This window comes from Salmo salar, chromosome 23, assembly GCF_965601325.2.
Source record: "Salmo salar chromosome 23, fSalSal1, whole genome shotgun sequence".
NCBI lineage: Eukaryota > Metazoa > Chordata > Actinopteri > Salmoniformes > Salmonidae > Salmo > Salmo salar.
In genome coordinates, this window is record NC_138313.1 from 35573243 (window position 1) to 35586653 (window position 13411).

Below are 13411 nucleotides of genomic sequence, written 5' to 3' on the forward strand. Positions count from 1 at the left end.
GTACAGTGATTTGACTTTGGAACATGTTTTAAAACCCAATTTTAATGCACATGTGACTTAAATATGAACAAATATGAATCATTGTTAATGTTTAGACAATTATTTTTCATATGTCATTCATAATCACAGGTTATTGACACGTTTCTACTATTACGTGGGAGACTTTTATTTTGAGAAATTCCGTGACCCAGAAGTACTTTTCAAGTGTTGCTGACGAGACGCTGATAACCAACCGGATGCTTTTGTCTTTCATGCCGTGCCACGTGATGAAAACAACACAGCTTGCTATCTAGTATATACTCCACTTGCATTATCTAAAAATGTTTAAAATACAATTGTTGAGGGTTTTTCTCAACGAGAGATTAACAGCTGCTGCCGAAGAGATATTCGGGGTCGTTGAAAAAACGGTAGCAGAGTATCAGGAGGAAGTTGTCCGTCTACAGAGGCTGCTCGACATTGTTCTTCAACCTGAGCCTGATATAACGTTAAAGCTACACAGAGCAGGTTTGTTAGCTACTCAATACGTCTTTCTAATTAAGGGGCGCAATAGCGACATAGATATGGAGGTAAATCATTGACATAATGATGAGTGTGTAGAATAGATGTATAGTTGTAAACACAATTTGAAAGTGTAACTGATGAGTTGTCAACATTAAGTAATAGTCTGTACAGTAGTTGTAAACACGTTCTCAAACGTGTAACTGATGAGTTGTGAACATGGGGGGGAAATGTGGTTGTAATGGCATTTGCAACCAATGATTCGCAAACGTGTAACTTAATATTTGCAAGCAATAATTGCATCTGTACACCTGCACGCTCAGAATTTTGGCAGAGAGAGAGAGAGAGAGAGAGACAGACAGACAGACCTGTTTCTTCTAACCAATCAGATGAGGTTTTTGATAGACCAGCATACTCTACACTGGTTGGTTGGTGACAGCTCACACGGGCTGTGTTGTCAGGCGCAACCACCTGTCAATCACGACGTGCATTACTAGGTTACCACTGAGACTGCTTGTACAATGTCCACCAAAGAAGCACAGCTGTTAGTTGTCATGGTCGGTAAGTTTAAATGTATTTCTTTTATGGATAGGTAACAAGCTATTTTCTACTTTGTAATACGTGTTTGAAAGCAATTGTCCAAGTCATTGTTGTTAAAGAGTTTAACTCTTAAGTTGTAGTCTGATGGTAGCTTCTGAAATCAAACTATTTTTAAACTTGATTCTGTATGGAGCCACAGCTAGCTAGCATAATCATTAGAAAATGAATCATTCACCTGCTAAAACCTTGCAACTGACATAAATCCCATGATTTATTGATCACCCAGTTAGATCTGGAGTTTTAGTAGAAGTCAGACTGAAGGTAGAAAATAATTTGTTAAATATGTAGGGATCGATGTCCCGTCTACGGGACAGTTGTTACTCAATAAGCATAATCTGTCAACAACAACAGTTTTTAGCGAGGAAAAAAAAATGTTGGTACATATGTGTGTTATATGGGCAGGAAGCTTAAGTTCTTGAGGAATTGCAATTCCTAACTACATTGTCCAATTTACAGTAGCTATTACAGCGAAAAAATGCCATGCTATTGTTTGAGGAGAGTGCAGAACAACAAAACACTTTTCACCGTGACAGGTTTGATACATTCACATATGAAGGTAAAATATTTACTTACATTCCGAAATCTTGCTCTGATTTGTCATCCCAAGGGTCCCAGAGATAACATGTAGTGTCGTTTTGTTAGATAAAATCCTTTTTCATACCCTAAAACGGTCCATATAGTATGCACGATCAATTTTGAATTTCCACTTGTTCAACTTGCAAAGAAAGAAATCTGTGAAAATGTAATGCTAAACGTTGTTTCAACCAGTCAAATTCCATTCGTATTTATTCCTCACACGCGAAAAAGTAACCAACCTTTGCTAGATCAGTCTGCATTCAGTCAATCCACTGGGAAACCAATTTTAGCTAGGAAGACATCCGTGCGCGCCGACGACACGGGCTGTGTTCACTTGATTGACTGTATCTTTGTCAAATGACCACCTATTGTTTTGAAACCAAGCTAGCTAGATAGCCAATGAGCTGTGCTTTACGAGAGTATGTGGAATCCCTTCGTCCGTTGCACGATCTTTCAGCTAACTAATGCGCCAGGAGGCTAGTTCTGTTTGGACATTTATGCAAGAATATGTTGAAGCGGGTTACGCATATCTATGAGTTATGAAAACGAAGTGTTTTGCAAATGTTGAACTTACAATATGGCTACTAATACTGGAAAAGCTAAATGAAAGTCCAGGTATACAGATTTTGGACGATATTCTAGCAGAAATCTACCGGGAAAGTGTCATAGACAACAGCTAAAGGAGAGGACGCTAACATTACCTTAGACTGGTAAGTGAAATACGAGTCTTTTATATTGATATTGTAAATCCGAAAGCCACAACATGTCAAAGTCAACATACAATACACATTTGGGCTCCCGACTGGCGCAGTGGTCTAACACACTGCAGTACCTGGTTCGAATCCAGGCTGCATCACATACGGCCGTGATTGGGAGTCCCATAGGGCGGCGCACAATTGGCCCAGCGTCGTCCGGGTTTGGCGGGATAGGCGTCATTGTAAATAAGAATTTGTCCTGACTTGCCTAGTTAAATAAAGGTTAATTTAAAAATAATTGGTTCACACACTTCACCACAGTGTTCCCCACTCTATATAATATATGTTTATAGATGTGTTGTTGTTTATTTGATGTATTGCTAAAATAAAGGTTCAATAAAATAAGTAATAAACTTGAGTTCTTACTGATTTTTTTTTAATATTTTTTTTTGTGGTAAAGACTTACTTCAAAGAGACCACAATCAAGTCCTCCATCCCCCACTTAGTCTGATTGCTGCTCTCTCTGGCTCCACAACAAACCCCCGCCTGGCCATCTAGAGGTGGGAATACCCAGCCAGCCTACAAGTAAGTGCTTTACAGCAGAAAGGGACTTGGGACCAGCAGCACAATCTCATGTAGAGCGTGTTCTAAATTCTGTAACTGTAAATAGTGTGTACTATTTTAGAACTTTTATTTATTATTTTACTTTGTGTGGTGTGTTCACTTATGACATTAGATCAGTGTTGGCTGCTAATTTGGCCCTTAAATATTTCACTTCTGTGTTTGGAGACATTGGATCAGCGTTCTTGTCGCGTCTCCTGTTAGTACATTTTATGTAGGGAAGCTAATGATCCATAATGTATGACATTCCTGGGAGTGTGTAAACTTGTATATTTTATTAGCATAGCATTTTTGTATGTTCTCTATAGTTATGTTCTTAAAAATGTATCGATTTACCAATCCGGCCACTTGGGTACATTTGGGCAAATCGTGAAGGACACCTGGGTGACATCATACTAAATGTCATGGGGCTGCAGGTAGCCTAGTGGTTAGACCGTTAGACTTGTAACCGAAAGGTTGCAAGATCGAATCCCCGAGCTGACAAGGTAAAAATCTGCCCTGAACAAGGCAGTTAACCCACTGTTCCTAGGCCGTCATTTGAAAATAAGAATTTGTTCTTAACTGACTTGCCTAGGTAAAATAAAAAAAATACATGTAGCTTCCTCATTCTTGAAGTTATCAGTCTGAAACTTTGCACATACACTGTTGCCCTCTTGTGGGCACCATCTAAATTACATCCAGCTTCCTGGCTGAATGTGACTTTTCTCTTGCATTTCAAAGATCATGGTACAAAAAAATACGTTTTTTCTTTGTATTTTCTTTTACCAGATCTAATGTGTTATGTTCTCCTACATTCATTTAACATTTCCATAAACTTTTTAAAGTGTTACCTTTCAAATGGTATCAAGAATATGCATATCCTTACCTGAGCTACAGGCAGTTAGATTCGGGCATGTCATTTTTGGTGATTGTTTTTTATTTATTTTTTTTATTATTTTTTTTCCAAAGGGTCTGATCCTTAAGAGGTTGCTTTGACAATGGCTGCGCTCTGTAAATCTTTAGCTACTGCCCTTTGATTAATGTAAAACTGTATCTAAACCATTTACTGTCCCCATTCTCCAGGCTGCAATCCACTTCCAGTTAGACTGGGTCTGTTCAGGCCTCCGTCAACTCCACAATGCCCTGGGGGACGTGAAGGACACCCAGAACTCCTTGGCAAAAGCATCAACACCATTGACGATGTGAAATATGCTGGGATGCAACACGGTCCGTTGGCTCAGCCGTGGAGAACCTGAAGAATATCTTCTCAGGTATGTTAAGCTTCACAATTACATGCCACTTGATTGGGAATTATTATTGTTGGCTCGCATTGCATTTGATGTGACACTGTACAGTTACAATGTATTTGTATATATTCATATTTCTCATCCCTTCCTGTGTGGTGCCTGAGATGGTGGCAGACACTCCGTTAATGATAAAGCAAGCAGAACTGCTGGAGAACCACTACAATCTGATGAACCTGGAGTGCTCATGGAATGATCTCATGTAGAATCAGTACGGCATGGGCAGCAAGAACATGCACAAAATGAACCTCATTCGAAAATATACTGAAGCAAAATAGAAACTCAACATGCAACAATTTTTTAAAGATTTTACTGAGTTACAGTTCATATAAGGAAATCAGTCAATTGAAAGATATTAATTAGTCCCTAATCTATGGGATTTCACATGACTGGGAATACAGATATGCATCTTTTGGTCACAGATACCTTAAAAAAAGGTAGGGGCGTGGATCAGAAAACCAGTCAGTATCTGGTGTGACCACCATTTACCTCATGCAACGCAGCACATCTCCTTTGCATATAGTTGATCAGGCTGATTGTGGCCTGTGAAATGTTGTCCCACTCCTCTTCAATGGCTGTGCGAAGTTGATGGATATTGGTGGGAACTGGAACACGCTGTCGTACACGTCGATCCAGAGCATTCCAAACATGCTCAATAGGTAACATGTCTGGTGAGTATGCAGGCCATGGAAGAAATGGGACATTTTCAGCTTCCAGGAATGATGTATAGTCCTTGCGACATGGGGCCGTGCATTATCATGCTGAACCGTGAGGTGATGAAGGCAGATGAATGGCACGACAATGGGTCTCAGGATCTCATCACGGTATCTCTGTGCATTCAAATTGCCATCAATAAAATCTAATTGTATTCGTTGTCCATAGTTTATGCCTGCTTATATCATAACCCCATTGCCACCATGGGGCACTCTGTTCACAACATTGCAATCGGCAAACCGCTCGCCCACAAAACGCCATAACCGTGGTCCGTGGTTGTGAGGCCGGTTGGACGTACTGACAAAACAACGTTGGAGGAGGCTTAGGGTAGAGAAATTAACATTACATTCTCTGGCAACAGCTCTGGTGGACATTCCTGCAGTCAGCACACCAATTGCACGCTCCCTCAACTTAAGACATCTGTGGCATTGTTTTGTGTGACATAACTGTACATTTTTGTGGCCTTTTATTGTCCCCAGCACAAGGTGCACCTGTGTAATGATTATGCTGGTTAATCAATTTATTGATTTGCCACTCCTGTTAGGTGGATGGATTATCTTGGCAAAGGAGAAATGCTCACTAACAGGGATGTAAACAAATTTGTGCTCAAAATTTGAGAGAAATAAGCTTTTTGTGCATATGGAACATTTCTGGGGTCTTTTATTTTAGCTTATGAAACATGGGACCCAAATTTAACATGTTCCGTTTATATTTTGGTTTAGTGTGCTTTGGCAAGGTGCAAGGCCTGTCGTAGGACCTGGCCAAGCAACTGTGCATAGTGCTGCAGCGTGCCATGGGCAAGGCTGGAGGCCACAGTGAGCAGTGACGCTGGTGCAGTGCTTCTCAACACCTTGACAGGTTCTTCTCAACACCTTGACAGCTCTACCATAACACTGTGTCCATGAGGGTGCAGAGGATCTGACGGCCAACAGGATTGTGTCCCTCCTCACCTGGATCCTCAAATAATACGTACAAAACTAAGTCTGTACTGCCCTCTCTGTGATTCATCTATGGCCCTGTAATTTTGGTTAGTCATGTCACATGCAGTTGTTGACACAAACCGTTGCGCCTGTTGTCTACTACCATTCCCCATTCAAAATGCACTTACATTTTTTGTCTTGCCCATTTACCCTCTGATTGCCACACAAACAATCCATGTCTCAATTGTCACAAAGGTTAAAGAATGGATTTTTAAGCCGTCTCCTTCCCTTCTTCTACACTGATTGAAGTGGATTTAACACAGCGGTTCCCAAACTAGGGACCTGAATGAAAATGGTATCGTGGGAGAATTTCCAAAATCCTGATTTTAAAAAAACGCCAACATAATAATATTGGCTTTGTCGCTCAAAACCATTGTCACGTGGTTAACCTTATTCTAAATGAAAATGATTCAAATCTAAAACTTACATTTCAACCAGAGAGCGCCCGTCGATCGTGGGGAAAGGCCGCTCTTGACTGTTGCTCTTGAATCACTCCCACGGTGAATAGCTAAGCCCGCTATGCTATGAAACCACTCACTATTGCAGAGACTTTGATATTACCGGCCGCAATTGATATGGTGAAAACAATGTGTGGAGAGGCAGAGGCACAGAAACTCACATCAATACCATTATCAGATAACAGTGTGAAACTAAGAATTTATGCTATAGCTAGCAATCAAGAGGAAACTGACTGAACGACTCAACTTGCCACCTTATGCTCTCCAAATGGACGTTAGCTGTGAGGGCCTAGATGCCCATGCATTGACTTTTGTTCGCTACATGTCGGGTGATGCTATTCCCGCGCATGATATGGCACAGGGGATGTTCAGTGTGCTACGTGGCTATATTGATGAAAAATCGATTGAATGGTGGGCTTTTGCAGAGATGGTGCTCCCTCTATCACGGGACGGTGAGCAGGCCTCTGCACTCAGAGGAAATACAAAACAATTCTACAGATGAGTGATCGACTCAGCGAAATCCGTTTAACTGTGATCCTGGCTCGGTTGACATGCCGGTAAGTGAGATTGAACAGCTGATCGAGCTGTGATGTGACCGACTGCTGCAGACAACTCATTCACGTGTCGCCATGGAGGAGTTTTGGTTCCTGACTCAAAATACTGTGCCGTCTCCCTCCGAGCATTAAAACTCATGGTACACTGATTCAGTACTCTTGTCTGCATTAAAAACAAATATCAATCCATGTTGGATGTGACAGGAGAGGTAAGGTGCAGACTGTCAACCAACGCCCCCTGACTTTTGAGAAGCTCCGATGCAACATGCTTCAAGCACACCCATCTCATTGGTGGTGGTGAGATGTCAGACTAATTTGCCATTGGCTGTCAAAGCCTCACATTAAAAGTATATGATGGTGAGTTGAGAATACAATCAGAAATGCTGTTAGACTGTTTTGCAATTGACTGCCATAGCTCCAATAAAAAAAAGTTATCATTGGCTGTTAATTTTATATATATATATATATATATATATATATATATATATATAATTTTTTTTTTCCCCATATGGTTGGGGTCGTGGGAATTTTCAGATATCAAAATGGAGTTGCGGGCCAAAAAAGTTTGGGAACCCATGATTTAACAAGCGACATCAATAAGGGATCAGAGCTTTCACCTGGTCAGTCTGTCATGGAAAGAACAAGTGTTCTTAATGTTTTGTATACTCAGTGTATTTGATGATGTTATGTAGAATACTAATTAATCATTATGTAATCATCCACACCCGGGCAGCAAGTAGTTGGCTACTTGCTGCCCGGGTGTAATAAACTTTATATCTTTCAGTCTAATATGGCTATTTACTTACTTTTGTAGCTCTTCATCAGAAGCATATTTTTTTGTAAGTAGTTAGGAGGCCTAACTGTCCTCTTATGTTAGCAGAAATTTAGCCCGGAAGGAATTGAGAAATATTAGTTGATGATAGGCCTATGACATTGCCTGCCTACGTATCTTCTTGCACTGCGCAGAATATCAGATCTCAACAATTGGAGAAGTGTTTAACATCACCGTTAAGCTTACGCTACCTCATCCTTAAGATATACATACATGACAAAGTTTATTTTTTATTTTTACTATTTTCTACATTATAGAATAACAGTGAAGACATCAAAACAAATAAATAACAGATATGGAATCATGTAGTAACCAAAAAACGGTTAAACAAATCAAAATATATTTTATATTCTTCAAAGTAGCCACCCTTTGCCTTGATGACAGCTTTGCACCCACTTGGCATTCTCTCAACCAGCTTCACCTGGAATGCTTTTCCAACAGTCTTGAAGAAGTTCCCACATATGCTGGGCACTTGTTGGCTGCTTTTCCTTCACTCTGCGGTCCAACTCATCCCAAACCATCTCAATGGGGTTTAGGTCAGGTGATCGTGGAGGCCAGGTCATCTGATGTAGCACTCCACTCTCGTTGGTCAAATAGCCTTTACACAGCCTGGATGTGTGTTGGGTCATTGTCCTGTTGAAAAACAAATCATAGTCTCACTAAGCGCAAACCAGATGGGATGGTGTATTGCTGCAGAAGGCTGTGGTAGTCATGCTGGTTAAGTGTGCCTTGAATTCTAAATAAATCACAGAAAGTGTCACCAGAAAAGCACCATCACACCACCTCCTCCATGTTTCATGGTGGGAGCCAGACATGCAGAGATCATCCGTAAACCGACACTGCAATTCACAAATACACGGCAGTTGAAACCAAAAATCTCAAATTTCCAGTGGTCTAATGTCCATTGCTCGTGTTTCTTGGCCCAAGCAAGTCTCTTGTTATTGGTGTCATTTAGTAGTGGTTTCTTTGCAGCAATTCGACCATGAAGGCCTGATTCACGCAGTCTCCTCTGAACGGTTGATTTTGAGATGTGTCTGTTACTTGAACTATGTGAAGCATTTATTTGGGCTGCAATTTCTGAGGCTGGTAACTCTAATGAACTTATCCTCTGCAGCAGAGTTAACTCTGGGTCTTCCTTTCCTGTGGCGGTCCTCATGAGAGCCAGCTTCGTCATAGCGCTTGATGGTTTTTGCGACTGCACTTGAAGAAACTTTAAAAGTTCTTTTGAAATTTTCCGTGTTCAATAACCTTCATGTCTTGAAGTAATGAAGGACTGTCATTTCTCTTTGCTTATTTGAGGTGTCCTTGCCATAATATGGACATGCTCTTTTACCAAATAGGGCTATCTTCTCTATACCACTCCTACCTTGTCACAACACAACTGATTTGCTCAAACGCATTAAGAAGGAAAGAAATTCCACAAATTAACTTTTACCAAGGCACACCTTTTAATTGAAATACATTCCAGGTGACTACCTCATGAAGCTGGTTGAGAGAATGCCAAGAGTGTGTAAAGCTGTCATCAAAGCAAAGGGTGGCTACTTTGAGTAATCTGAAATATAAAATATATTTTGATTTGTTTAACCCTTTTTTGGTTACTACATGATTCCATATGTGTTATTTTATCGTTTTGATGTCTTCACTATTTTTGTACAATTTAAAAAATAGTAAAAATAAAGAGAAACCCTTGAATGAGTAGTTGTATCCAAACTTTTGACTGGGACTGTATATGTTTTCATCAGTGCAACGTGCATGCAAGAGACCGGTTGGAATGTCTGACTGAAATACAGGACAAATCAACAAAAAAAGTTAAATTGGTGGTGTTTGAGTTTGTTGATAAAATGCGGGTCATGATTGTTTAGGACAAAGAGACAAAATGTGGGACTGTCCGCACAATCAGGGACTTGTGGTCACCCTAACTCCAGATAGATGACATAGTAGCTCACACATGAATAGTAATGTTAATCCTAATTGAGTGGTCACAGTCTTAAAGTCTCATTACTTACAGGGCTGTGAAAACAATTAACACAATACTGGGACGCAAACCAGGTGCACGTTGGATCTTCTGGACCTTTTCCAGGCATGGAGGAACAAACTTGCAGCCGTGCACATCACTGAAGACCACTACTAAATAGGGGTAGGATATGGTGCTAGTACTTCAGGGGAGTTGGGGGTGCAGAGGGGCTAGTAGAACAGAATGCAGCCTTTCTCACTCGGTAGCCTACTGGAGGCAGGCACAAAGCTAGGCCCCTCATGGTTCTCACTGGCAAAGACTGTCCTGCACCCTGATGGTAGGAAGGTGTACTAGTCAAACATAACGGTACTAAAACCCTTAGACAAATGGCTTGAAACAGAGAAATTACATAGAACTCGGGTTGGTGTTGTTGGACTCGCCAATATCAATATTCCCCAAAGATTTTAAATGAACCACTTAAGTTTATACATATATATTATGACAGCACACCTATCATCTTTGGCCAATTGGTAGAAATGGTATACAGATGGCATCAATGAAGATGAGTTACAAGTGAGTGTTCAATTCTGCGTCAGGCTCTCCAAATTGCTTTATTTGATCGACTTACACAGAAGCCTATGGCTTTGTATCTTCCTGTCCGCCCGCCCATCTGCAGAGCCTTGTGCAGCCATTCTGATGTTGGACTGTGAGAGAATGTAAGCTTGTCTTTCTGCACAACTAAACCTTGTTAACCTTTTAATAACTATTATTATAATTGCTCTGCTCCACACTGGAACACAATCAGATATATAAATGAGAGAACCATGTATGTGGTGTAATGTACTGTGGACATTTAGACATACGGCAATGCCTGAATATACAGGGTGCAGACACATGCATTCAATCAGTGACTTTACCCGCTCTGAAACCTAGAAGTAGTAGTTTCCCTAGCTTTAAAAGGGCCTCAGCTTTGTGGAGCGATAGGTAACAATGCTTTGTGGGTGACAGTTGTCAATGTGTTCAGAGGGTACCTGGTTCGTGCTCAGGTTGGGGCAAGGAGAGGAACGGAAGCAACACTGTTACAGTACATACAGAAACACACACCCATTCACAGAAAATCAGAGAGAATAGCTATAATTTATTGGTGGTTCCCATGTAATGCAGGCAGGCTAAACAAACAAGATACTTTTGTATTCGGAAAATACTCAGACCCCTTGACTTTCCACATAATTACCTTACAACCTTATTCTAAAATGGATTAAACCTGGAACCATCCCTACGGTGAAGCATGGTGGTGGCAGCGTCATGCTGTGGGGATGTTTTTCTGCGGGGACTGGGAGACTAGTCAGGATTGAGGGAAAGATGAATGGAGCAGGAGCAAAGTACAGAGATCCTTGATGAAACCTGCTCCAGAGCGCTCAGGACTTCAGACTGGGGCGAAGGGTCACCTTCCAACAGGAAAACGACCCTAAGCACACAGCCAAGACAACACAGGAGTGGCTTCGGGACAAGTCTCTGAATGTCCTTGAGTGGCCCAGCCAGAGCCCGGACTTGAACCTGATCGAACATCTCGAGAGACCTGCAAATAGCTGTGCAGCAACACTCCCCATCCAACCTGACAGAGCTTGAGAGTATCTGCAGAGAAGAATGGGAGAAACTCCCCAAATACAGGTGTTTCATACTCAAGACGACTCAAGGCTGTAATCGCTGTCAAAGGTGCTTCAACAAAGTACTGAGTCAAGGGTCTGAATACTTATGTAAATTTGATATTTTCGTTTTTAATTTTGAGTACATTTGCAAAAAAATCTACAAACCTGTTTTTGATTTGCCATTATGGGCTATTGTGTGTAGGTTGAGGGGGAAATAATTATTGAATTAATTTTAGAATAAAGCTATAACGTAACAAGATGTGGAAAAAATCAAGGGGTCTGCATACTTTCCGAATGCACTGTATGATTGGACTGGTGCCCAGATATTTCACTGATGTTACATTAGCCACAGAGAGGGCAGTACAGACTTAGTTTTGTATGTATTAATTGAGGACCCAGGTGAGGGACACAATCTTGTTGGCTGTCAGATCCGCTGCACCCTCATGGACACAGTTTTATGGTAGAGCTTGAAGAACCTGTCAAGGTGTTGTAATGTTTTGGGAAGCACTGCATCAGAGTCACTGCTCACTTTGGCCTCCAGCCTTGCACATGGCGCGCTGCAGTGCTATCCAGAGTTGCTTGGCCTGGTTGTCCGACAGGCCCTACACCTTGCCAAAGTAGTTTCAAATTAGGTTCATGTTGTGCGGGTTCTTGCTGCCCATGCGGTAGTGATCGTACATGAGGTCATTCCATGAGCACTCCAGGTTCATCAGCTTGTGCTGAACCTCCAGCAGATCAGCATACTTTGTCATTAACGGAGTGTTTGCCACCATCTCAGGCACTGCACTGGAAGGGAGGAGAAATATATATATATATATATATATATATATATATATATATATATATATATATATATATATATACACACACAAATACATTGTGCCACATCAAATGCAACGCAAGCCAACAATAATTCCCAATCAAGCGGCATGCAACGGTGCAGCTGAACATACCTGAGAAGATATTCTTCAGGTTCTCCACGGCTGAGGCTAGCTGACTGGGTTTTCAATGGTGTTGATGCTTTTGCCAGAGTGTTCTGGATGTCCTTCGCATCCCCCGGGGCATTGTGGAGCTGACGGGGTCCGTTCGGGAGTGGATTTCAGCCTGGAGACAGACAATTTGTAAACGGTTTAGATAGCTTTGACATTGGCTGACAATGTCAAACCCTAAATAAATTATTTTCTACCTTCAGTTGTGCTTCTACTAAAACACCAGATCTAACTGGGTGATCAGTAAATCATGGGATTTATGTCAGTTGCTAGGTCTTAGCAGGTGAATAATATGTATTTTTTAATAATGATGCTAGCCAGCTAGCTATGGCCACTCTCGAACAGCAAGCTATGGCTCTATACAGAATCAAGCTAGCTAGCTTAAAAATTGTTTGCAAAATAACTTTGACACTAGCTATCGAAATTGATTAGGTAGACTACAACGCTAGTTACAAACTTTTAATAACAATAGCTTATAGCTTCCAAAAACATATTACAAAGAAGAAAAAAAGCTTGCTACCTAGCCATAAAAGAAAGACATTTAAACTTACCCGCCATGACAGCTAACAGTTGGGTTTCTTTGGTGGACTTTGCGCAATCAGTCTCAGTGGTAACCTTGTAATGCACATTGCGATTGACAGGTGGTTGCGCCAGACGATCACAGCCCGTGTGAGCTGTCACCAACCAACCAGTGTAGAGTATACTGGTCTATGAAAACCTCATCTGATTTGTTAGAAGAAACAGGTCCCACCTCCAAGAGCTCCTGCTCTCTCTCTCTGCTTAGTAATTGCTGTTTGCACATCTACAAATATTTTTATCAAGGTAGGGCACTATAAAGCACTGCCAAAGGTCTGAGCACACAAAATTGACATGCGCAGGTGTACAGAATAAATAATAAGTTTGCGAATGCGATCACAACTACAGATTATTATTTCATGTTACATCAGCAAATGTTGTTTACACCTACAAATCTATTCTACACAATCAAATCATTATGTCAATGATTTA

The 13411-nt window shown here is 41.1% G+C and overlaps 1 long non-coding RNA gene and 1 other non-coding gene across 2 annotated transcripts; one reads left to right on the forward strand and one right to left on the reverse strand.

Moving 5' to 3' along the window:
• Window positions 1-245: 245 nt before the first annotated feature.
• On the forward strand, window positions 246-6182 carry LOC106584461 (uncharacterized). Its single transcript, XR_001323744.3, has 3 exons — window positions 246-504; window positions 2830-2954; window positions 4053-6182. It is a non-coding gene; the product is annotated as an uncharacterized LOC106584461 (transcript).
• Window positions 6183-10883: 4701 nt separating this feature from the next.
• Window positions 10884-13073, reverse strand: LOC106584462 (uncharacterized). Its single transcript, XR_001323750.3, has 3 exons — window positions 12955-13073; window positions 12368-12518; window positions 10884-12200 (listed from the first exon to the last, which is right to left on the reverse strand). It is a non-coding gene; the product is annotated as an uncharacterized LOC106584462 (long non-coding RNA).
• Window positions 13074-13411: the final 338 nt, after the last annotated feature.